The sequence below is a fragment of the Babylonia areolata genome, chromosome 35 (assembly GCF_041734735.1).
Source record: "Babylonia areolata isolate BAREFJ2019XMU chromosome 35, ASM4173473v1, whole genome shotgun sequence".
Taxonomy (NCBI): Eukaryota; Metazoa; Mollusca; class Gastropoda; order Neogastropoda; family Buccinidae; genus Babylonia; species Babylonia areolata.
Genome location: NC_134910.1, coordinates 21,406,816 through 21,433,475, shown reverse-complemented (window position 1 = coordinate 21,433,475; position 26,660 = coordinate 21,406,816). Strand labels below are relative to the sequence as shown.

Genomic DNA, 26,660 nt, shown 5'->3' with positions numbered 1-26,660 from the left:
GTCGTGGTGTGTACTGATCAATGTTGTCAATGGTACCCTTGTACTCTTCTCGCACGCACGCACACACAAACACACACACACACACACCAAACACACACCACTGCACATTGTCGCACACACACACACACACAAACACACACACACACACACACACACAACACACACCACTGCACATCGTCGCACACACACACACACACACACACACACACACCACTGAACATCGTGGCATACACACACACACGCGCACACACACACCAAACAACACTGCAAACACACAGTAAACACAATATTGTGCACATACACACACACACACACCGCATACACCCCCCCTCCACCCCCCCATACACACACCCCAAACCATTTTCCACCTTTCCCCACCACCCCTTTCCACATTTCTTCCCCCCCCACCTCCCCCTCCCACACACACACACACCTCCACCCATCCTCCCCCAACACACACAGAACCTTATAAACGGCAGCTGACTGGCAGTCCTGGGGGGAGAGGGAACGGGGGAAGGGGGAGAGGGGGGGAGGGGGGGGTCAGGCAACAGTCTGGAGACTCAGTGTCCCCTGGGAGAGACACGTGGCGTATAATGGATGTGTCACCTCGCGTACTGTACTGCCTGTTACTGATGCTGGTCGTCGCCAGACCTTTCGCTTTGCCCTGCACTGGCCCACACCACGAGCATATAGACACTAATGGTAATAATATCTCTATAGTGTGTGTGTGTGTGTGTCTGTGGCCACGTTAGTATTTGATTGTAATGATGTGTGTTGAGAGAGAGTGAGAGAGAGAGAGACAGACAGACAGACAGAGAGACAGACAGACAGACAGACACAGAGAGAAGACAGACAGACAGAGAGACAGACAGACAGACAAAGACAGACAGAAAGAGAGACAGACAGACAGACAGAGAGAAAGAGACGGACGGACAGACAGAGAGACAGACAGACAGAGAGTGAGACAGACAGACAGTCAGACAGACAAACACAGACTGACAGACGCAGGGAAGCAAAAAACGTGACCCAACGCAAGTTAATAATTATTTCAAAACGCTGACGCAAGCCGCAGCAGTTGTTATGGAACAGGTGACCACCACTGCTCAACCCCTTCAGCGAAATTAATGTGAACACCAAAAAAAACGGAATTACACAGAGAAAGAGAGACAGACAGACAGGAGAGAGACAGACAGACAGAAATAGAGACAGACAGACAGAGAGAAAGAGAGAGAGAGACGGACAGACAGAGAGACAGACAGACAGTGAGAGAGACAAACAGAGAGAGAGACAGACAGACAAACAGACGCAGGGAAGCAAAAAATGTGACCCAGCGCAAGTTAATATTTCAAAACGCTGACGCAAGCCGCAGCAGTTGTTATGGAACAGGTGACCACCACTGCTCAACCCCTTCAGCGAAATTAATGTGAACACCAAAAAAACGGAATTATACAGTTCAGGAACACAACACGTGCATTCCGACGGACCGCAGAGATTTTCCTCCAAATTTTAAACGACACGTTGCACAACGTGTCGAGAGAAAAACTGGCTCCGCACAAAGGCGACGCACTCTCCACGGGAAGAGAGCAACCCGAACTTTGCAATGAGAAACATCTTGTGGACAAAACAAGTGACGTAAAACGTACGATACACAATACAATACGATGGAATATAACACAATATGGCACAACAGACCGCAAGAAAAATACAACACAATATAAAACGATACAATACAGTACAACATAAGACAACACAAGACGATTCGATACAATACAATATGACACAATACAATACGATTTAACACAGTAGAATTCGATATAAGACAAATCAACACAATATACAATACGATATAACATATTGCTGCAGAATAAAATACAATATCATACAATACATTATATGGCATGATACGATAGGATACAATTCAGTAAAATATCATGCAACACGACACAATACCACACAATGCATGACGATACATTATGCTAGTATAACACGATGCAAGACAACACAATACAATATAACACGATACAACACGATATGACACAATACAATACGTTACAATACAACACAATGTGACACAATACAATCAGATACAACACAATGTGACACAGTGCAACACAATACGTTACAACACAACACAATGTGACACAATACAATCAGATACAACACAATGTGACACAGTGCAACACAATACGTTACAATACAACACAATGTGACACAATACAATCAGATACAACACAATGTGACACAGTGCAACACAACATAATACGATACAACACATCACACAACACAACATGATACAACACAACTTGACACACACACAATGATACACTTAACACATACTGCAACCCAACACTCTGCAACATAACACAACACAACCACTTCCGTAGAAGACTTGGACTTCACCTGTTTAACCAGACGTCACTGCCGGCAACATCAGACGCGCCACCCATGGAACTGAGGTGGTAGCCTTTCACTCTTCAAGCCGTGGGTGAACAGCGGTGAGATTTCCCTGGGGTGGGGTTGAAGGGGTGGGGACCAGGGGCAGGAGAAGTTCGGGGAGGAGATGGAGGGGAGAGAGAGGAGGTGGGGAAAAGAGGCTGTGGAGGGTGGGTGGGAGAGAAAAGTCGGTGGGGTGGGGGTAGGGTGGGGTGGGGTGGGGTTGCGCAATGTGTCTTTGACCTTGAGAGGACGAGATGCAGACTGGTTTAAAAGCTGGAAGCGGTGTGGTTTGGAGTGGTATGGTGTGGTGTGGCGTGGTGTAGTGTGGTGTGGCGTTGTGTGGTGTGGTTTGTTGCGGTATGGTGTGGTACGGCCTGGTATGGTGTGGTGTGGCGTTGTGTGGTGTGGTTTGTTGCGGTATGGTGTGGTACGGCCTGGTATGGTGTGGTGTGGCGTGGTGTAGTGTGGTGTGGCGTTGTGTGGTGTGGTTTGTTGCGGTATGGTGTGGTACGGTCTGGTATGGTGTGGTGTGGCGTGGTGTAGTGTGGTGTGGCGTTGTGTGGTGTGGTACATAACAAAGTACGAACATAAATCGAAAATCATACACAAACACAGGTACAGTAGAAATTAGGATACATACAAGCGCATATCAATATAAAAACTTGTGCATACTCACACGTGCACACACACACACACACACACACACACACACACGTTTGAACAGAAGCTGCATATTACATATGGATGAGACTATGACTAGATCTTCAGGTAGATGGTTGTTGATTGCACAAATCTATTCATCATATTGGATTTGTCATATTATGAACGATTTCATTTACTGATTTCATAACAACAATAATGTAGTTCATCAGCCGTCACGCTGATATTGACATGAAACGTGTGAGCACACTAAAAGCTTTAACTTGTTGGTGCTCTTTTTTCATTACTTGCGTGTACTATTAAACGATTAATACTGCTTGAACCAAAATTATGAATGTCTGTGTGTGGGGGGTGGGGGGTGGGGGGTGAGGGGGGGGCATGCAGGAGGAGGGGGATTGGGGGAGGGGGGGCGGGAACCCATCATCTGACGGTAAGGTGAGGAGTGACGTAGAACTGTCAATGCCTGAGGCTTGTTGAGGGTTCTGGTGCGGTAAAAATTAATCTAATTCCTTCACCACCTCCGCCTCCCCCCACCCCTTTTTTTTTCTTGTACTTCTCTTTTTTGGGGGTGTGGGGAGATGGGGGGGGGGCAAGGCAGGCGGGCGCTCTACCACCTCCAAGCGACCGCCCACACGCGAACACGCCCCCCCCCCCCTCCTCCATCTGCCTTCACTGGTTCTCCTATTGCTGATGCGTCTTTCCCAACCTTTTCCACACAACAGGTTTCTCTCTCTCTCTGTCTCTCTCTGTGGTGCGCGCGCGCGTGTGTGTGTGTGTGTGTGTGTGTGTCTGTATGTGTGTGTGTGTGTGTGTGTGTGTGGGTGTGTGTGTGTGTGGGTGGGTGTGTGATGGGCCTGAGGATATGTTTGCGGAGGACAGGACACGCTGGGGGACGGAGAAAGAGAGAGAGTAGAGAAGGGCACAGATGACGGCGTGGGATCGAGAGAAATAGAGGCAGAGGGAGATACAGAAACGGAGAGAAAGTGAGAGAAAATAGTGTGGAGAATAATGGCCATGGCCTTACATGAAGAAGTGATATAAACAGACATTTCAAATACAAAATATGTCCGAAAATGCACAACATCCCGCAATTGACTGCAGGCCTAGTGGCGACGAATCCTGCATATTATATATGAATAAATATATGAGAGGGGTAGACATAAGACACAGATACGGAGAGAGAAGAACTGAGACAGACAGAGAAAAAAGACAGTGGTAGACAGAGACTATGAGACAGATAAATATGAACAGACAGACAGATATACAGACATACAGAGAAAGAAAGACACACACACAGAGGTAGACAGGACAGTGAGACAAAAAGAGGAATGCAGACAGACTGGGATACAGACAGGAACAAACAGAGACAGAGACAGACAGTGGTCGACAGAAACTCTGGTCGACAGAGAAATATAGACAGACAGACAGATATACAGACATACAGAGAAAGAAAGACATACATACAGAGGTAGACAGGGCAGTGAGACAGAAGAATATAGAAAGACAGAGAGAAACAGAGACATATACAGACAGGGGCATACAGAGACAAGGACAGTATCGGCAGAGACAAGTAAAGGTACAGAGACAGAGATATGGGTGATCCCGAACACCCATCAAAAATCCACAGCCGTCAAGCAATGTATCGCAGGCAGCTGTGTGTCTGGTGCAATCCACAGCAAATCTCTGCATCCCCATTCAACACAGCACGGGTCATCTGTACGCTGAGGAAACCGAATTCTTCTTCTTCTTCTTCTTCGTTCGTGGGCTGCAACTCCCATGTTCACTCGCATGTTCACACGAGTGCGCTTTGTATGACCGTTTTTACCCCCGCCTTGTAGGCAGCCACACTCTGTTTTCGGGGGTGTGCATGCTGGGTATGTTCTTTTTTTTCCATAACCCACCGAACGCTGACAGATAAAGGATAACAGGATCTTTAACGTGCGTATTTGATCTTCTGCTTGCGTATACACACGAAGGAGGTTCAGGCACTAGAAGGCATGCACACATCAACACCTGGGAGATCAGAAAAATCTCCACCCTTCACTCACCAGGCGCCGTTACCGAGATTCGAACCCGGGACCCTCAGACTGAAAGTCCAACGCTTTAACCACTCGGCTATTGCGCCCGCCAGGCAACCGAATAATAACCACCTGCGAAGGAAGTCATCCCTGTGTTCCCATGTCCCTCGCCCGCCCCCAATCCACTTTCAGCCAAGTCCTTGTTCCCCAAGGTCTATGCCCCCCCCCCCCCACTCCCCCTCCCTCTCCTCCCGTCCCTCGTCGCCAAAATTGACGTTTTCTGTGACTTTGATTCCCACAGGTCTATGACCACTGCCGACCGGCGCTATTGACCACAACCCTACAGTCGCTCAGATTACGTTAATTTGTCACGTTTCTGCATCAGTAATGAAGTCTTCGCAGGTTTTAGACCGCGGCGCTGCCTCACACTAAAAGGCCAATACGTTTGGGACGGTTATGCTTCTTCTTCTTCTGCGTTCGTGGGCTGCAACTCCCACGTTCACTCGTATGCACACGAGTGGGCTTTTACGTGTATGACCGTTTTTACCCCGCCATGTAGGCAGCCATACTCCGTTTTCGGGGGTGTGCATGCTGGGTATGTTCTTGTTTCCATAACCCACCGAACGCTGACATGGATTACAGGATCTTTAACGTGCGTATTTGATCTTCTGCTTGCATATACACACGAAGGGGGTTCAGGCACTAGCAGGTCTGCACATATGTTGACCTGGGAGAACGTAAAAATCTCCACCCTTTACCCACCAGGCGCCATCACCGTGATTCGAACCCGGGACCCTCAGATTGACAGTCCAACGCTTTAACCACTCGGCTATTGCGCCCGTCGGACGATTATGCAATCTTTGGACTTCTTGACAGGATGTAACCACCACTGACCATTGCTGGCCATTACTGACCACAACTGACCGCTGCTGACTGCTTTGTATGAAGAGTGAGAGAGAGACTAATAGACAGCGAGAGACAGACAGAGACCGAGAGAACTGGATAGACAGATAGATAGATAGATAGATAGAGAGAGAGAGAGAGAGAGAGAGAGAGAGATGGAGAGAGAGAGAGACGGATGGTTTAATCATGTATGGGCCATTGCCCCTCATGATGGAGTGCATGGGAATAATCATTGAACATACTGATTATTGGCAATTAGAGAGAGAGACAGAGAGAGATACGGATAGTATGATCATGTATGGGCCATTGCCCCTCATGATGGAGTGCACGGGGAACAATCACTGAACACATATTGTCAATTAGAGAGAGAGAGATACGGATAGTATGATCATGTATGGGCCATTGCCCCTCATGATGGAGTGCACGGGGAACAATCACTGAACACATATTGTCAATTAGAGAGAGAGAGATACGGATAGTATGATCATGTATGGGCCATTGCCCCTCATGATGGAGTGCACGGGAACAATCATTGAACATACTGTCAATTAGAGAGAAAGAGAGACATATTGGAGAGAGAGAGAGAGAGAGAGAGAGAGAGAGAGAGAGAGAGAGAGACAGGGAGAGACAGAGAGAGAGAGAGAGAGGGGAGAGAGAGAGGGAGAGAGAGAGAGGGAGAGAGAGAGAGAGAGAGGGAGAGACAGAGAGAGAGAGAGAGAGGGAGAGAGAGGGAGGGAGAGAGGGAGAGAGAGAGAGGGAGAGACAGAGAGAGATTCGGATTCGGATTCGGATGGTTTATTCAAAAAAGGCCTTAGCCCCTTATGAAGGGGTGGTGTGTAAACGTATTTCGAAAACATTATGACATACAGTATATGATACAATAAAACAAAACAATACCCAGATTGATAATCAGGAACAACTAAATGACCGGATTTTGAATGCTTTGTGTAGATAAGTTGCAAACTGTCTGACTTCTTCTTCACGACGTGACGTCATAAGCAAAACTAGTTTAAACATAGAAGGCTGAGAGTAATATTTCTGGGGTATGAAATTATATCTTAGTTCACATAACTTTGGACAACAAAACATGAAATGTAATTCGTTTTCTTCTGCATTTGTGCACAATGGACAAATAAGATCATGATCACTATGCTGTGTGTATCGAAAATGATGAATTGCAATATCTGAAAGCCCAAACCTAAATTTTGTCATGACATATTTTAATTGTTTTGCCAAATTCATGGATAAATACGTTGGGACACAATGTAAAGAGTTGATCTGATAATACACATGAAATCTATCACTTTCTTGCACATGAGCATTCCATTCTTGCCATCTACAATCAATCAGTCTAGTGCGGAGACTACGAATAAATCCTGAGATATCCCCCACCCCTTGATTAAGCCAAACAAATCCCATACCTATTTCATAGAGTTTAACTCTCACTTTTGTTACCCAATTAATCTTGCCCCTTACATCCAAATCACACAACATATTATAAGCTTTTCTGGGTAATCTTGATTCATCTAACCGTGTTAATTTCAGCCAGTACCTGATGCACCTCACAGCTGAGTTCAGATGTATTGGGTACCTATTTGTTTCACCATATATCAAATCATTTGGAGTTTTTATTGATACTTTCAGAAATTTCTTTAACATAAACAAATGGACTTTCTCACAATACATTGCAGCATTATCAAGACCCCATATTTCTGCGCCATATTGAGTAATAGGTTGAACTTGAGAGTCGAATAATCTAATAAACACTTCAAAAGATTGATTACCTAAACTTGATAACTTTTGCATAATGCACAATGCCGCACGCTTTCCTCTGCTTGCAAGATCTTTACAAGCGACAGTAAAACTCAGTCTTGTTGAAAAATAAAGACCTAAATATTTATATATATTCACAACAGGCATAGCTACTCCTTCATAGACCCAATGTTCTCTCGCTCCCAAATACCCACCCTTTCTAAATACAATGATGTTACTTTTGGGCATATTCACATTTAACTGCAGAGCTGTAGCTGCTCTATGTAGACTATTAAGTTGTGTTTGAAGACCAATTACTGTTTCAGACATTAAAACAACATCATCTGCCAAAAGCAGAATGAATAACTGTAAAAGATCTGTAGAGAATTGTGCGCCATGTCTACCATTATTCACAACTTCATGGGTCAATTCATTAATAAAGAGAGAAAACAAAATAGGACTACAAACGTCACCTTGTTTTACACCGCTTGTGCACTGTATATAGTCAGTCATCCTCCCCCCACACCTAACTCTAATCTTCACACAATCATACATACTCATTATACACTTAAGTAATTTCCCTCTCACTCCATATTTTAACAGAATAGGCCATAATATACTTCTATTTATGGAATCAAAAGCTTTTTCAAAATCAATGAAAGCAACATATAGTTTACGGTTAAATGAAAATTGTTTTTGTATAAATGCCATCAAAGTAAACATATGATCTACAGTAGAATAATTGCGTTTGAATCCAGCTTGATACTCTCCAGTAATGTTATTATTTTCAACCCAATCTTGCAGTCTGTGATTAATAATTGTGCTATATATCTTACTAGCTGCGTTGCAAATAGAGATACCTCGGTAATTACTTGGATTATTTACATCTCCTTTCTTATAAAGAGGGAGAACAATAGACTCAGTCCAGTTTTGGGGATAAATTCCTTTATCGAAAAGAGCGTTGAAAAACGTTACAAAGAAATCTAAAATCAATTCAGTTTTACATCCATACTTAAATAGTTCCCCAATGATTCCATCTGGCCCGGCGGCTTTACGAATTTTAATTTTTCTAATTGCTAACATTACCTCTTCTTTGGAAATAGGACGGTTTAAATTATCTTCTTCTTCGTTCTCTATGTGCGGTAACATATTGATATTTGCATCTTTTGTGAGAAGTGCTTTAAAATGTTCAAACCAAGCATCAGTAGTAATATTGTTTGATGGTTGCTTTCGTTTTGAAGAGATCTTATGCACCACGTCCCAGAACTGTCTTTGACTTTTTACTGATGACATGAGTTCTTTTAGCAAAGCATCATTAAAGTGCTTCTTTTTTATTCTCAATAAATGTTTATATTCCCGTCGTGCTTTACAATAACGATCACGATCCTGAGCATCTAAAGTGCGACGAAATTTTTTCAGGAATTTACGAACATTTCTTCTAAAGGATTTACATTCCAAATCAAACCAGTCCTGGGACGTGTTGCATTTTCTCCCACAACATATCTGTTTTTTTCATACATTCTGCAGCCTCTTTTATACAAGTGTTAAAAACCAGTAGTGCATCGTTGATATCTACCTCAATCAAACTGACAGCGTAAGCCATTTTTTCCTGACATTCTGTTGAACATATATTATTAACATAAACATCAGCAGAATTTTCGTTCCAAACAAGTTTTTCGATGACAAGATTCTCATTGAATACCCCTTCCTCACTACCATCGAGACAACTAAAGCAGCATTTTACAGGCATATGATCAGATTCAATTCGTTCACAAACTGTCATTTCACACGATTCACACAAAAGAGAAAATAACTCACAAGACATTATAAAATAATCATTCACACTGCAGCCACTGTCTGATACGTACGTGTAGCAACCTTGAAGGTCGCCATAACACATACCATTTAGAATACATAAATCCAATGCAGTGCACATATTTAATAACAATTTTCCATAGTTGTTCATCATAGCATCTTCTGAACGTCTGTCTACACTTACTGGATGGCTGACACACTGAAAGTCTAAAACACTGTTAACATCAGTTTTATGGCAATGATGGGAAGCATTGGAAGTGCGACTGTTCAAGTCACCACACAAAAACACATATATATCCCCATAAAAAAAGTAAACAATCGGTAATATATTCTTCTAGCAGAGCGATGCCACTTTCCTTGTCAAAACAAACATAGTACGGAGACCCCTGCGGGGGAACATAACAGTACACATACAACACATCTTTGTCAGAACCAAATAACATTTTATCAATAAGTAAGGCACCAAAATTATCAGACTTAATATTAACTTGTTTAACACAGGACACAAACTCATTTTTAATCAGACACAGCAGTCCACCGGATCGCCTTCCGTGTGTAGTAAATTTCAAAGCTGGAATACAAAAACTCTTATACCCTGAAAAGATAGTAGAAGTGAATTCTTCAAAAAAAGTCTCAACTAAACAAATAAAATCAAAATCACATACAAATGAAACAAACTCATCATTGGTCAATTTAGAAGCTAACCCATTTACATTCCAATGTAGGAACGATAACTTTTTTCTTTTTATACAACAATCATTTTTTGCATCTCCATCCAACACATGTTCACATTCTTTCTCACAGGCTAATTCTGTGGCAGGAGAAACACACGAGACAGGCACGCCAATATCTGCACAATTCATGTCAACGTCAGCGCCCCAAGACCCACGTGCAAGTCCAGTTTTACTTACAGAAGGCGATGACACCGGTGTCTCCTTGTTTCTAACGCCCTCGGGAAAACCTACCTCACAGCTACACTTGGGCCGGCCGGTTTCCTATCTTAACTCTACCAGATTGTCATCACAACAACAGTGTATTTCTTCCCTTCAATCAACAGATGACTGAAGACAATGGTAGCTCTCTTACCGTCCTGTCTGGCCTTCTTGAGGTGCGGCGCAAGTTTCCGTCGAAGGTCTCTCACTCTCTTGGAAAAGTCTTCACCGATGAAAATGTTAGACCCTTGAAGTTTACGCTTTGCTTTTAGAATGCTCAACTTCTGTTTGTAGAACACACATCGGGCAATGACTGGAGAGTCCGGCCTGGGGTTCAGACGGTGCACCCTGTCGAACTCGATTTCGTCAGTGATGTCCAACTTGTCTGTAATCAGGTCCCTGAGCATACCCTCACAGTCTTCGTTGGTCTCATTTGGTCTCCTCGTCAAACCATAGAAAATGAGATTGTTTCTCTTCGAGCGGCCCTCCAGGTCATCAATTCTGCTCTCGCACTCCTCCAGCTTCTCATGCAGGTCGCGGTTCTCCTTCCGTAGCTCGGTCACCTCGTCCTTCAGCCCCGTCACCTCACTGTGCAGAGCAGCGTAGTCCTGGCGTAGATCCTGGACTTCTTTCTTCACTTCCTCCATCTTGCTTCCCAAGATGTTCAAGACGTCGCTAAGAGTGGGTTCTGTGGTCGGAGGAAGGGAGTCACTTGATTTCTCCACACTGACCCTTCGCGAGGCACCAGAACTGGCCAGTCGCGTCTGGCGCATGGCATCCTTGCTCTGCTGAGGGTTAGGTCCCGGGTTACTCTCAACGTCCCGCACTGCAAAAGTAGACTGCCCCAAAACAGATAGGGGAGGAGCAATCCTAATGCTACACCGTCTGCCTTGCTTCTAAGTGTCAGAATGGCGATTCGTGAAGCCAAAATTTTGTTGACCCGTTTCAGCATGAAGGCGACAAATACTGGCACAAAACGGCCACACACAGCTCGAATTTGAGTTGCTGCTGAAGGCATGGTACTTGAACAATGCCTGTACCAACCATGCACTCATAAGAACTTTCCAGTCCTTAGTAATTGGTAAGTATTTACCAGAGCTCACGCAGTCGATCTTCACGCAGAAATCGTTCGTTCACGCCCCCTACTGTACTGTTGAAACAGTGCATATACTAAAATTGGAACGATACAGAGAAGATTAGCATGGCCACCTGCGCTGACAGAGAGAGAGAGAGGGAGAGAGAGAGAGAGAGAGAGAGAGAGAGAGAGAGAGAGAGAGAGAGAGGGAGAGACAGAGAGAGACACACAGACACAGAGAGAGCCTGCGTGTGCAAGGTGCGCCCACTGGTCACCGGACATTCATCATCAGTCAGTGGAGGTGGACGGGACATGACTAAAAAAAAAAATAAAAAAAAAAAAAGAAAAAAAGAGAGAAAAAAACAAGTGTCGCTCTGTACGTTTGGAGCCAAGTCCATCAACACCACTCGTACAGATGTTACTGTCCCCCCCACTGTTTCCTCCTCCTCCTCCTCTTCTTCGCATTACATGCACCACATCCAGCAAGGCGCGCTCTTCATTCCACCAGCCTCGCTGTTACAAGACACCGCCTCCCCCCACCCCCAACACCCACCCACACACACACACACACACAACCCAATGGCTCTCCAAACAATCTGCCACAGTTCCTTTTTCCCTCTGGCCACATCTCATCTGCCTTGAACTACAACTTCACAGAAGATGTGAAACAAAACGAAACAAAACAAAACAAAACAAAACTCAAAATGTAGAATCTGTGGAAGTTCAAACGTTCTGGTGAAACGCCCGGGTATTCCTGCAACGGATGGCTTTTTTTTTCTTCTTCTTCTTTCTTCATTTTTGTATTTCTTTGTTTATTTGTTTTATCTTCACTCTATCCCACAGCCCTAGCCCTTTTCCTAATGCTCAACAACTCGAAACAAACTGGCCCCAAAATCGACTTTTTTTCTTTTTTTTTTTTTTTTTTTTTTACTGGGTGATTTTTCAATCAGAGGGGTCAGGTTGCCCTTAACTAAGAGACGTTCTTTGATTGGCTAATCCTTGAACCAATGGGGACAAACTGCCGCTTAAAAAAGCAGGCAGTAAAATGACTGGACCAATTCTCTCCCAGTCGGGGGTGGGGTGGGGTGGGGAGAGAGACTGCTTCAAAACGGACATGGTTTCTGCGCGGCTAAATTCCAATCCAGTGGGAACAGATTGTCTGGAAGAGACATCACTTTTCCCGGATAACAGGGAAGATTCTTCCGAAATGGTCGTCATCTTCGTTTTGAGCCTCATTTAATGGGAACATACTGCACACGCTTTGTGTGTGTGTGTGTGTGTGTGTGTGTGTGTGTGTGTGTGTGTGTGTGTGTGTGTGTGTGTGTGTGTGTGTGTGTGTGTGTGTGTGTGTGTGTGTGTGTGTGTGTTGATTCTCCCCAACTGTGAATACACAGCGCCACATTGATCTTTCTGCTGGCAGACTTCTCATTCAGTTTGTCAGTGGTTGGCACCTCTCTGTAACCCTACCTGCCTGCCCTCTCTCCCACTCTGACATGTCAGATTGAGTTGTCGCGAAATGAGAGGTTATTAAGAGCGTGATGATAGAATGTGCGTGCGTGTGTGTGTGTGTGTGTGTGTGTGTGTGTGTGTGTGTGTTGTGTGTGTGTGTGTTGTGTGTGTGTGTGTGTGTGTGTTTTCTTCATTCTAATGTCTATTCACATAGTATGATTTTAAACGAGAGAGAGAGAGAGAGAGAGAGAGAGAGAGAGAGAGAGAGTGTGTGTGTGTATGTGTGTGTGTTCGTGTGTGTGTGTTTATATATATATATATATGTGTGTGTGTGTGTGTGTGTGTGTGTGCGTGCGTGTGTGTGTGTGTGCGTGTATGTGTGTGTGTGTGTGTGTGTGTGTGTGTGAGAGAGAGAGAGAGAGAGAGAGAGAGAGAGCGTGAGTTAGTGATTATGATGTGCGGAAGCGAAGAGAGGAGGTGGAAGAAGAAGAAGAAGAAGAAGACCGAGAAAGAGGAGAGAGGAGAGAAGAGGATGAGGAGACGCAGACACGTGACGCATTCCAAAAAATCAATGTGTGGCATGTTTGACAAACCAGGCGAACCAGCGTGATTGCAACTTTCCGGCACTGGAAGTGGAAGAAATAATCGCTTTACCAATCTTCAACCAACCGCTGCAGTGCGGAGCTTCGCGTTTCTCATGACTGTTGGCGAAACAGTTTTCAGTTTCAGTTTCTCAAATTTCCTCACCAACCCTGCAGTGCCTGGATTTCCCAGGCCTGTTCATCGTCGGGGATATATTCACTGACAGAAAGGAAGCAAGAATCGCTTCATCTAGGCCCCTGCCATGCAAACTGAATCAAAACTGGCGATCCACATCGTTGTTATCTTCGAAGCTGAACATGAAAGACGGGGGAAACGCATTTGATTGAACTCATCATCGTAACTGCCACGAAAGGTGGAGCAGACGGATATTGGTCTCTCTTCATTTCTCTCTCAGTTTCAGTTTCAGGTAACTAAGCCTTTCTGACTGTTGGCGCAACTTTCAGTTTCATTTTCTCTAGTTGGCGTCACTGCGTTCGGACAAATCTCTCTCTCTCTCTCTATATATATATATATATATACGCTACAGCGCATCTGCTTGGCAGATGCCTGACCAGCAGCATCGCCCAACGCGATAAGTCTGGCTTTGAGTGCGTGCATGTATATTTGTGTACCAGTCAGAGTGGATTTCGTTTACACAATTTTGCCATAACCCAACGCGCTAAGTCCGGCCTTAAGTGCATGCATGTATACTTGTGTACCTATCAGAGTAGATTTCTTCTACACAATTTTGCCAGAGGACAACACTTTTGTTGCCATGGTTTGTTTCATTCAATGCGTCAAGTGCGCGCTGCACACGGGTCCTCGGTTTATCGCCTCATCCGAACGCCCAGAAGCCGAGTTGGATTGCTCCAGTCAAAACTTGGGAAAAAGGACGACAGCGGGAATCGAGCCCAGACCCTCACGAACACTGTGTGGGCAGTTATGCGTCTCAACCATTCTGCCACCTTCCTCCCCAAAGTCGACATAGCATCAGACTTTTGACGATGAGATAGTTCTGCGGGCTTCACTTCCGGACAGCAACCGAAAGAATACACAAACCGTTTGTGAGACACTCCTCCAATAACCCTCCCTCCTCATGCACTCCCTCTATTATCAACTCACCGGGCTTCACTCGCTGACAGCATGCAACCAAAAGAAAACAAAACAAGAGAGGCAAGGCCTTCAAGACTCACTTGTGATAAATTAAGTCCCCTAGCATTAATTACAGAGTAATTTCCCTTTTTTACTATCTGCACCAAAACGTTTGCAAAATAAATAAAAATTCCATGCTTAGCAAAAGAAGTTCCTGTTTGAACAAAAAATGATAATAATGACTCCTCTTGTTGTTGTGTCAGAATAAGAGGTCAAAGTGCCAAGTTTAGAGAATACAAAAAATATAAATATAACAGTAAATGCAGTTTGCATATAATTAGGCTTCTTTTTTAATTTTTTTTTTTTGTGCCCATCCCAGAGGTGCAATATTGTTTTAAACAAGATGACTGGAAAGAACTGAATTTTTCCTATTTTTATGCCAAATTTGGTGTCAACTGACAAAGTATTTGCAGAGAAAATGTCAACGTTAAAGTTTACCAAGGACACACAGACACACACAGACAACCGAACACCGGGTTAAAACATAGACTCACTTTGTTTACACAAGTGAGTCAAAAACCGTTGTGAAACACTCCCCAAATAACCCTCCCTCCCCATCAATCAACTCACCGGGCTTCACTCCCTAAGAGCAATCGAAAGAAAACAGAAAATTGTTGTTTGACACTCCTCCAATAACCCTCCCTTCCCATACACTCCCTCTATTATCATCTCACCGAGCTTCACTCTCTGACAGCATGCAACCAAAAGAAAACAAAACAAGAGAGGCAAGGCCTTCAAGACTCACTTGTGATAAATTAAGTCCCCTAGCATTAATTACAGAGTAATTTCCCTTTTTTACTATCTGCACCAAAACGTTTGCAAAATAAATAAAAATTCCATGCTTAGCAAAAGAAGTTCCTGTTTGAACAAAAAATGATAATAATGACTCCTCTTGTTGTTGTGTCAGAATAAGAGGTCAAAGTGCCAAGTTTAGAGAATACAAAAAATATAAATATAACAGTAAATGCAGTTTGCATATAATTAGGCTTCTTTTTTAATTTTTTTTTTTTGTGCCCATCCCAGAGGTGCAATATTGTTTTAAACAAGATGACTGGAAAGAACTGAATTTTTCCTATTTTTATGCCAAATTTGGTGTCAACTGACAAAGTATTTGCAGAGAAAATGTCAACGTTAAAGTTTACCACGGACACACATACACAGACAACCGAACACCGGGTTAAAACATAGACTCACTTTGTTTACACAAGTGTGTCAAAAATCGTTGTTAAGACACTCCCCCAATAACCCTCCCTCCCCATCAATCAACTCACCGGGCTTCACTCCCTAAGAGCAATCGAAAGAAAACAAAAAATCGTTGTTTGACACTCCCCCAATAACCCTCCCTTCCCATACACTCCCTCTATTATCATCTCACCGAGCTTCACTCGCTGACAGCAACCGAAAGGAAACACAAACCGTTGTGAGACACTCCCCCAATAACCCTCCCTCCCAATAACCCTCCCTCCCCATCAATCAACTCACCGGGCTTCACTCCCTGAGAGCAATCGAAAGAAAACAGAAAATTGTTGTTTGACACTCCTCCAATAACCCTCCCTTCCCATACACTCCCTCTTTTTTCAACTCACAGGGCTTTACTCCTTGCCAGCAACCAAAAGAAAACAAAAAACCGTTGTTAGACACTCCCCCAATAACCCTCCCTCCCAATAACCCTCCCTCCCCACAAAAAAAATCGTTGTTTGACACTCCTCCAATAACCCTCCCTTCCCATACACTCCCTCTGTTATCAACTCAGCGAGCTTCACTCTCTAACAGCAACCGAAAGGAAACACAAGCCGTTGTGAGACACTCCCCCAATAACCCTCCCTCCCCATACACTCCCTCTGTTATCAACTCAGCGGGCTTCACTTCCTGACACTGAACAGTGAAACTTAAAAAATAAAATAAAATAAAATAAAATAAATAAAAACTCACAGGGGCACATGGATCTAAAAAGACATATACAATTATACAATTACAGAAAAAATACAAAGAGCAGCGTAGGCGCCAACCCCCCTCCCCCCCCCTCCCGCCGCACCTCCCCCCACCCCCCCAAAAGAGGAAAATATTAAGCAAGACAATGAACAAACAATCAATAACTCTCCCTCCCCAACCACGATGGAGTGGAGTGATGGCCTAGAGGTAACGCGTCCGCCTTGGAAGCGAAAGAATCTGAGTGCGCTGGTTCAAAAAAAAAAAAAAAAAAAAGAAAAAAAGAGAAGAAAACAAACAAACAGACAAACAACAAGAAGAAAACATTTTTTTTTCTTTCTAAAATCAGAAACAAAAATCTTTGTCACTTGTCTTAGCAGCTGCAGCAATCAAAAAACTGAAATGAAAAAAGATGCCAGCAAGGACCCAATAGTGTCACATTCATGTTGTTGCGCTCCAATGAATTATAAATTTCCGATCTAGAACCTTTCAGAACCAACACTCCGCGTAAACACCCATAAATGCTGACACCCCCCCCCCCCTGGCCCTCCCTACTCCCCCCCCCCCAACACCCCTACCCCAACCTTCCGCCTCTAACCCCAACACCTCGCCTCCCCGAACCTCCACCACTGTTTCCTCAGCCTCCACCACAGCCGCACCTCCCCCCCCCCGCCCCCCGCGCCCCACCCCCAACCCCAGGCCCTCTCGCCCACAACCCCTCCCTCTCTAATCGGCTCTCGACTCAATGAGCCTTGCTGGATTGTTCAGCGGAATGCAGAACTGGGTGTCGGTGGCCATTCAGCGATCAATTGGAATGTATGTTATGTATGTATAATTGTTAGGGGTGAGTCATCCAGCTGCATGAATTCTTTTTCTTTTTTTTTCCATCTCACGTCCTGTTTTGCAATGTGCTGCATAATTATTTTGGAAAACAATCCATCAACAGCCACACACACACAGAGTCTCTCTCTCTCCCTCCCTCTCTCACTCATAGACACAGACACAGACACACACTTGTCAGTTGCTTTCAATTCTAGTGTTGTGTATAATTTCACTGTCGATAACTCGACTGTGGGTTTTACGACAAATAAATCTCTGACCCTCACCTCCATTCCTACTATCTCCCTCTCCCTGGCCCTCCCTCACACACACACACACACACACACACACACGTACACACACAAAGAGAGAAGGAGAGACACAAGCGTGCACTCGAGTGCACAAAGACACATACACACACATAAAGCCATACACACATATGCACGGACAAGCATACAAATGCGCACGCACACGCACACACATGCACGCAAACACACAAACAAACACACACACACACAAACAACCATCACCCTGCCTGTCGACGGTTTTAAGTTGTCATGCTTGTCTGTTTATTGTTTATCATTAATCAAAACTTTTAATATGAAATCTAAATTGTGCGTTAAGTATAATCATTTCTGTGTTGTGTTTTTTGTTGTTGTTGTTTTTCTTTCTGTCGAAACAAAGAGAGAGAGAGACAGAGACAGACAGAGAGAAAGAGAATTTCGCAGACGGGTTTTAAACATGGACTTTTCTTCAAATCTGAGAGAGAGACAGAGAGGGACAGAGAGACACGGACACACACACACACAATTTCGTAGACGGGTTTTAAACACTGACTTTTCTTCAAATCTGAGAGAGAGAGAGAGAGAGAGACAGACAGACAGACAGACACAGAGAGAGACAGAGAGACAGAGAGAGAGACAGAGAACGGTCAGCACAAGACGTCCATGTGCGCGAAATTGTTGACTGTTGTGTGTCATTTCCTCAATTGTTACCGTGTCCTCGTGTTCCACTGGATCGATTTTGGCGGGTGCGTTTGACATGGGCTTGGTGATGTGGGTAGAGATGTAAGCAACAACAACAACAACAATAGCAGTGTGTGTGTGTGTGTGTGTGTGTGTGTGTGTGTGTGTGTGTGTGTGTGTTGTTGTTGTTGTGTGTGCGCGTGAGTGCGTGCGTGAGGTAGATAGAAGTGTAAGCAACAACAGTACTACACTGTGTGTGAGTGTATAGGAAACATGACTCTGACATCTGTGTACCTATCAGAGCAGAGTGGATTTCTTCTACTCAGTTTTGCCAGAGGACAACACTCTCGTTGCCATGGGTTCTTTTTCAGTGCGCCAAGTGCGGGATTCGAACCCAGACCCTCACGGAGTCTGTTTGCCGCCACCTTCTTCCGTCAGAAACGAATGAATGGAGATGCCAACTGAAGCAGAACTGCGTAAGCAAGAACAAAACAAGAAGAAACCTCTCAACCTCAACCTCAGGCCCATAACCACTAGTAGTCGTTGGGGGGAGCCTGAGGACCGCAGACGCAACCTCACTTCTCCATCTGTCTCTGTCGGCAGCCGCTGGCAGCAGGTCACGTGTGTGGAGTCCGATCCATTGTTTGAAGTTCTCATGCCAGTTCTTCCGCTGTCTTCCTCTTCTTCTCCCGCCCTCGATGGTGCTTTGCATGATTGTTTTGGACAAGCTGTTGTGTCGAGTGTTGTGTCCAAACCATATCAGCTTGCGTCTCTTCACAGCTGAAAGGAGAGGTTCCTGAGGTCCAGCAAGGTTCTCAATTATGCTCCGTACATGTTCATTGGTCCCGTGCTCGATCCAGGGAATTTGAAGGAGCTTCCTCAGGCATTTGTTCTCGAAGAAAAAAAAAGTCTAAAACAAGAGAATTGTCCAATATAGATTCCGTGGGCGTGTGGGCATGAAAAAAATAAAGAAGAAAAAAAAAAAGATTTCGTGGGTGTGTGTCCGATATCAAAAGATTTCGTAGCTGTGTCATAAAAAAAAAAGATATTTTTTTTAAAAGCTTGTGACTGTACACGGATGTTTGTAGGAGGGCGATTGTCATCTCTTCTGAAGCAGCCTCTCCAAGTTCACACACACACACACTGAGAAGCCCCGGTGTTCAATAACAAAGTCCGCTGTAGTGTCAGCAGAAAACTTCCAATACGATACCTGCAACGTTGCGAAACGTCGCCAAGTTTCAGTTCACTGGAGTTTGCTGATCGATAACTTAGGGAGGGAAACAGGTGTGTGTGTGTGTGTGTGTGTGTGTGTGTGTGTGTGTGTGTGTGTGTGTGGAGGGTGTGTGGGGGTTGGGGTGGGTGGGGGTGGACAGGAAGAGGTTGCAACAGCTGGGGCAAAAAAAACAAACTATATCGTACATACATATACACAGGATTGCAGCTGTTGTCAGGAAGAGATGAATGTTTGTTTGTTTCTTTATATGCATGGGTATCTTGGCTGATTTTTTTTTTTTTTTTTTTTATAATTCTAAATTGATCAATGTTCGTCCGTCTCACTTTTTGTAAGTGTGGATATCACCACTAATTCTTCATTTTTTTCTACCTATTTATTAATTTATTCTTAGTTTCAAGTGATTTATGTCTATTTGTTTGTTTCTCTCTTTGTATGCATGGGCATCGACGATAATTCAACTGTTTATTCTATTTTAAATTAATTTTTAGTTTATTTATACTTTGTTTGTTTCTATCTTTGAATGTATGGACATGGATATTGATTCAACGAGCTGCTATATTTATTCATTTTCATTTTGAAGTGATATAGGTTTTGTTTGTTTCTCATTTTGTATGTGTGGGCATAAACATTAATTCATCTATCATGTTAGGTGGTTGTTTTTTTTTTTTTTTTTTTTTTTTTTATTCATTCCTATTTATTTCACTTTCTCTTTGCAAACTCATTTTCATACATGCGGAGAAGTTGTTTATATTCTTGTTTTTCTTTCTTTCTTTCTGTTTGTATGTCTCAATAACCTCAGCAATCCTTCAACACACATGTTTGTAAAATAGTCTAACTGGGTTGTTATTATATCCTTTGAATTTTTTGTTTTGTTTTGTTTTTGTTTATACGCCTACATGTTTTAAAGTTGGAAAGTTATTGTCTTAGTTAGATTGTTGTTAAGTTAATGTTGTGAACAGTAATGTTTTCATCCCTTTCCCTTCCCCTCCCTTTTCTTTTTCTCCCCCCCCCTCCCCCCCTCCTTTTTGTTCATGTCTAATATCACTTAATGTAGATAGACATGAAATGAAACTGAACACACACACACACACACATACACACACTTACTCCCTTTGTCTCCCTCTCTCACACACACGCACACACACAGACACACACACACACGCGCGCACACACACACACACACGCATACGTGCGCGCGCGCACACACACACACACACACACGAAAATCGCCATCTCTGCTCCAATCCAGTCATAACCTATTCATATATCGCACACAACAAGGAAAGGCCAGGTTTCTATTGCCTGCCCCTCTCCCCCACCCATCTCTCTCTCAAGTTGTCTCTCAAGGATTCAAGGCTTCCTCTCTCTCTCTCTCTCCCCTACACACACACACACACACACACACACACACACACACACACACACACACACACATCTCCAGTTACGATATTAACATCACGAGGGTTTCATTGTCTGCCATTCTGTCTGCCGCACTGATTCAAAGGCCGAAACGATCGACCACGACGTGAACGAGAACAAGTTTCACGAGCTCTACACGAGAAACCTTACATACAAAATTATACGAGACTTGGAAAATCAAAAGGGTTGTGTGAGAGGCAGGGAGGGAGGGAGGAAGAAAGAAAGAAAGAAAGGACAAAGAGAAAGAATGAATGAAAGAAAGAAAGAATGGAAAGAAGAAAGAAAATCAGACCCAAAGCACACACACACACACACACACACACACACACTACACACGCACGCGCGCGCGCGCACACACACACACACATATTTATTCATACGTAATATTCTGACATAATACATACACACGCGCACGCACGCACGCAAATCAGGCATGGAAACAGATGCTGATCCAGATAATACATATATTGAGTGGAGTGCCTTCATCAGGCAGAGCCTGCTTGAAAAAGAATATTATTACATTTGCTTTAAAGGATGTGAGTGAAACTAATACACGTATAAAAAGATATGGGAAAGGCGCAACGACTGATTGTTCATCCCTATAATACAGAGCTCCAGGGAATCTATAACATGGAAAAGCTCTGAAAAGGTTCAGCCATTGATTTTTTTTGTCCTCCATTGTAACCAAGAACTGAACAGGATACGCAAAGGTGCCAGGATTGATTTTTCTTTAATATTGCCGACAGCCGTATAAAACAATTATGATCATGTGCAAAAAATACTGTGCGTTGTCTCTCTAATATAGACAAGAACTGCCTAAGATTCGGTTTCAAGCCACAATTATTATTGGTTTTTCTCTAATATAGCTAGGAACTGTGTGATATTGGGTTTCAAGTCACAATCAATTATCATGGACTTTTTTCTTCGATTATTGTCAGAGACTGTACAACATATCGGCAGGTGCAATAACTGGCTTTTTTTTTTCTCTCTGTCACAGCCAATAATTGCACAATATTATAGTTTTCATTACAGCGAGATCGAAAGAGAGTGGTTGAGGTAGAGAAAGAGGTTGGGGGGCTTGGGGGGGAGGGGGCGGGGGGGGGGGAGGGGAGAGTGAGAGAGAGAGAGAGAGAGAGAGGGAGAGAGAGAGAATCAGTACACAACAGAGGAAAGTGCAGTGGTGGATTCTCTCTCTCTCTCTCTCTCTCTCTCAGAGAGGGACACACACACACACACACAAATATATATATCTGTATATAGCATGTAAAAAGAATAGGCACTTATCGGCCTTTTTTCATCCTACCCTCGTAAAGAAAACGTATATAAACTAATCAAGGAAATACACAAAAGAAAAAAAGAAGAAAAAAGACAAAAAGTGGAGAGAGAGAAAGAAGGAGAGAGAACGGTGTGTGTGTGTGTGTGTGTGTGTGTGTGTGTGTGCGTGCGTGCGAATGCGGAGGGAGGGAGGGCAGAAGGGCGCACAACAAAGTTAAGAGCAGATCGAAACCTGTGTGTGTGTGTGTGCGTGTGTGTGTGTCTGTGTGCGTGCGTGCGTGCGTGTGCGTGTGCGTGTGTGTGTGTGTGTAGGGAGGGAGGGAGGGAGGGAGGGCGGGCGGGCGCACAACAAACTTCAGAGCAGATCGAAACCTGGCATGTCCGAAACTGCCCCGGAGACCAACAAGGCAAATAAATCATGGGAATCACCAGCCCGAATCGATAACCCCCACTGCTCAGTTGGCCATCCTGCCTTCTTCTGCGTTCGTGGGTTAGCAACTCCCACGTTCACTCGTATATATGTTAGTGTGTGCTTTTTCGTGTATCACCGTTTTTACCCCAATGTGGTGTGTTGGCCTAGAGGTAACGCGTCCGCCTAAGAAGCGAGAGAATGTGAGCGCACTGGTTCGAATCCGATATTTTCTCCCCCTCCACTAGACCTTGAGTGGTGATCTGGACGCTAGTCATTCGGATGAGACGATAAACCGAGGTCCCGTGTGCAGCATGCACTTAGCGCACGCAAAAGAACCCACGGCAACAAAAGGGTTGTTCCTGGCAAAATTCCCTTCGATAGGAAAAATAAATAACACTGCACGCAGGAAAAAAATACAAAAAAATGGGTGGCGCTGTAGTGTAGCTACGCGCTCTCCGTGGGGAGAGCAGCCCGAATTTCACACAGAGAAATCTGTTGTGATAAAAAGAAATACAAATACAAATTCAAATAAATACAAACAAATATAAAAGCATCCATATTCCGTTTTGGGGGGATGTGCACGCTGGATACGTTCTTGTTTCATGACGCACCAAATGCTGACATGGATTACAGGATTGTGAACGTGCACGCTTGATATTCTGCTGCATTGCGTTCACTCACGAAGGTGGGGTTCAGGCACTAGCACCGATGCACAAATGTTGACCCGAGAGAACAGAAGAAGAAGAAAAAATCTCTGCTCTTAATCCAGCAGGTAGTCTATGTTCAGTATCCAGGAGGAAGAGAAGAAAAGATCTGCCTCGCTACCGGCCTGTACTCCACCAAATACAGAGCCGAAGCAGAAGCCTTGAAAACAGCAGCAGCCCACATCGAGGTCTGCCCCTACGCCAGCCACAACATTGTCTTCCTGACCGACGCCCTGTCCATCTTGCAGGCCCTTTGGTCCAACAGAGATCCAGAACTCAACGATCTGTCCTCTCTCGCCTCCCTCTGCACAAGCCACACAGTCACCCTGCAGTTGATTCCCTCCCACTGCGACGTGCTTGGCAACGAGACTGCTGACTCCCTGGCAAAGGAAGGCACTACGAAAGAGCAGACGGACAGGTCTACCAGCTACTCTGAATCCAGGACCATCATTAAGGCCAAGCTGCAGAACAAGCGGAAGCAGCAGCATCCACGCCACAACAAAGCAGACCCGTACTACCTGCTGACTCGTCGAGAGCAGGTAGCCATTTTCAGGCTCAGGACAGGCCACAACCGCCTGAAACACCACCCATACACAAAGCAGAGCAGTGCCCCTGCACAACAGGCAGTCAGACAACACAACATCTGCTGTAGTCCTGCCCGATCCACCAAGCGCTCCGAGAGAAAACCTGGCCCGACCCAATCCCAGCGGCCCGGAAGCTCTATGGAGGACTGGAGGACCTGCGACGTACTACCGCCTTTGTCGAGGAGACGGGGGGGGATCCATCTGATAAATGACAAACGAGATAACAACAATCCAGCAGGTGCGCGGAAACTGGGGATCGAAGTAAAGAAAAATGTGACAGGAGTCAGCGCTCTAACCACACAGCCACCCGCACCCGTCCAGTTGGCCACCCAAAAGCCGACAGTGGCCTGAGGGAAAGGTCAATACTGGGATTTGCCGTGAGGACAACAGAGAAGAGTTTGATCACCACAACGACGATGATGAAGACAGGAATAAGCAGTCATAAAATACTGGCTGGTACACCCATGGGGATACTTCTTTTAAGGCTGTCGCGAGTTGCATCCTGTGGTCTCTTTTGCTTCTGCTCGGGAGCAGTCCCTTGAGTTCTTAATGGAGTGTCCTGTGCATGCCTGCCCCCATCGTGAACACAGCGCAGGCCTCCAAGGGTGGTGCAGGATTGTTCCTAGGGCGGGTGGAGACAGTGCTTCTCTGGGTCCTCCCGAGCACTTACGGGTGTTTCTCTTTCTCCGGTGACGGGGAACAAGAAGATGGAGAGAACGTCAGAAATTAGGGGGAAGATGATGGAAAGAGGAAAATAGCAATACAAATTGAGAGAAAAAATCCGAAAAGTGGAAAGGAACGATACAAATTAAGAGAAAGTGTAAGAAACGTAGAAAAGAACGATGGAAATTGGGACAAAGAAAACAGAGAAAGAGTGATTTAAATCATGAGGAAGAAAAGAACGATAAAAATTAGGAGGAACAGGAAGAAAAAAGAAGAGAAAGAGCAAGAAAAGTGGAAAAGAAAGATACAAATTAGGAGGAATAAAAGAGTGAAATAAATCAAGAGAAAGAAAAGAAGAAGAGAACAATAAAAAAAAAAATTAAAATTAAAATTAGGAGGAAGAAAAGAGGAAAAGACATATAAATCAAGAGAGAGAAATAAAAGAAGAAACAGAACCAAAAAAAAAAAAAAGGAAGAACAGGAAGAAAAGAGGAAAAGAACGACCAAAAAAATTAGAAGAAAGAGAAAAAAAACAGGAGAAGAACGATGAAAATTAGAAGAAAGAGGACGGACAGAAGAAAAGAACAATATTAATTAGATGAAACAGAAAGGAAAGAGGAAAAAAGAAAAAAGATATAGATAAAATCAAGAAGTACAGGGGTTGAGGGACGAACCATAACACACGAGCAAAGGGAATGGCGAACCGAAAGGAGAAAAAAAAAAGAAAAAAAAAGAACTCACAAAAGAGGGTGAACAAAACAAAAAAAGAGAAAGGAGTATCAATAAAAAGAAAAGAAAAAGAGAAAGTTAGTAACAAAGAGAAGAACAAGAAGAAGAAGAACAAGTAGAAGAAGAAGAAGGATGGTGAAGAGAAGAAAAAGAAGTGAAGAGAAGGAAGAAGAAGACGACAAAGAAGAAGGATGGTGAAGAGAAGAAGAAGAAGAGAAGGAAGAAGGAGAAGGAGGATGGTGAAGAGAAGAAGAAAGAGAAGAAGAAGAAGTGATGAGAAGGAAGAAGAAGAAGAAGTGATGAGAAGGAAGAAGAAGAAGAAGTGATGAGAAGGAAGAAGACGAAGAAGGGTGGTGAAGAGAAGAAGAAGAAGAGAAGGAAGAAGGAGGAGGAGGATGGTGAAGAGAAGAAGAAAGAGAAGAAGAAGAAGTGATGAGAAGGAAAAAGAAGAAGAAGTGATGAGAAGGAAGAAGACGAAGAAGTGATGAGAAGGAAGAAGACGAAGAAGGATGGTGAAGAGAAGAAGAAGAAGATGGAGAAGGAAGAAGTGAAGAGAAAGAAGAAGAAAAAGAGGAAGAAGAAAAAGAAGAAGAAGGAGGAGGAGGAGGAGGAGTAGGGGAAGGAGCAGGAGGTGGAAAGAACGACATCAAAAAGATCAAAAGCTCACCGCTCCCTTCATCACACCTTTCCATGCCTTTTTTTTCTTCCCTGTTTTCTTTCTTTCTTTTTTTTTTCTTTTTTTTTCTTAATCTGTCTGCTTTCCTTTTCATTCTGTCTGCTCCGCCTCCAATCTCTTTGCTCCCTTCCTCTCCTTCCTTCCACTTCAGAGAAAGGACAGGAAATCATGATGACAAGGACAGGAAAACTGGGCAAAGGATGAGGAAGAGGACAGGAAAACTGGGCAAAGGATGAGGACGATGACAGGAAAACTGGGCAAAGGATGACGAGGACAGGAAAACTGGGCAAAGGATGAGGAAGAGGACAGGAAAACTGGACAAAGGATGAGGAGGAGGAGAGGAAAACTGGGCAAAGGATGAGGAGGAGGAGAGCAAAACTGGGCAAAGGATGAGGAGGAGGAGAGCAAAACTGGGCAAAGGATGATGACGAGGACAGGAAAACTGGGCAAAGGATGAGGACAGGAAAACTGGGCAAA

At 44.2% G+C, this 26,660-nt stretch overlaps 1 protein-coding gene and 1 pseudogene across 2 annotated transcripts in view; one reads left to right on the top strand and one right to left on the bottom strand.

Annotated features, from left to right (window-relative positions):
- Positions 1-26,660, bottom strand: part of LOC143277978 (ras-related protein Rab-27A-like) — a 113,070-nt gene that overhangs the window by 54,761 nt on the left and 31,649 nt on the right. The window lies entirely within an intron of this gene.
- LOC143278166 (U6 spliceosomal RNA) lies at positions 11,664-11,731 on the top strand (annotated as a pseudogene).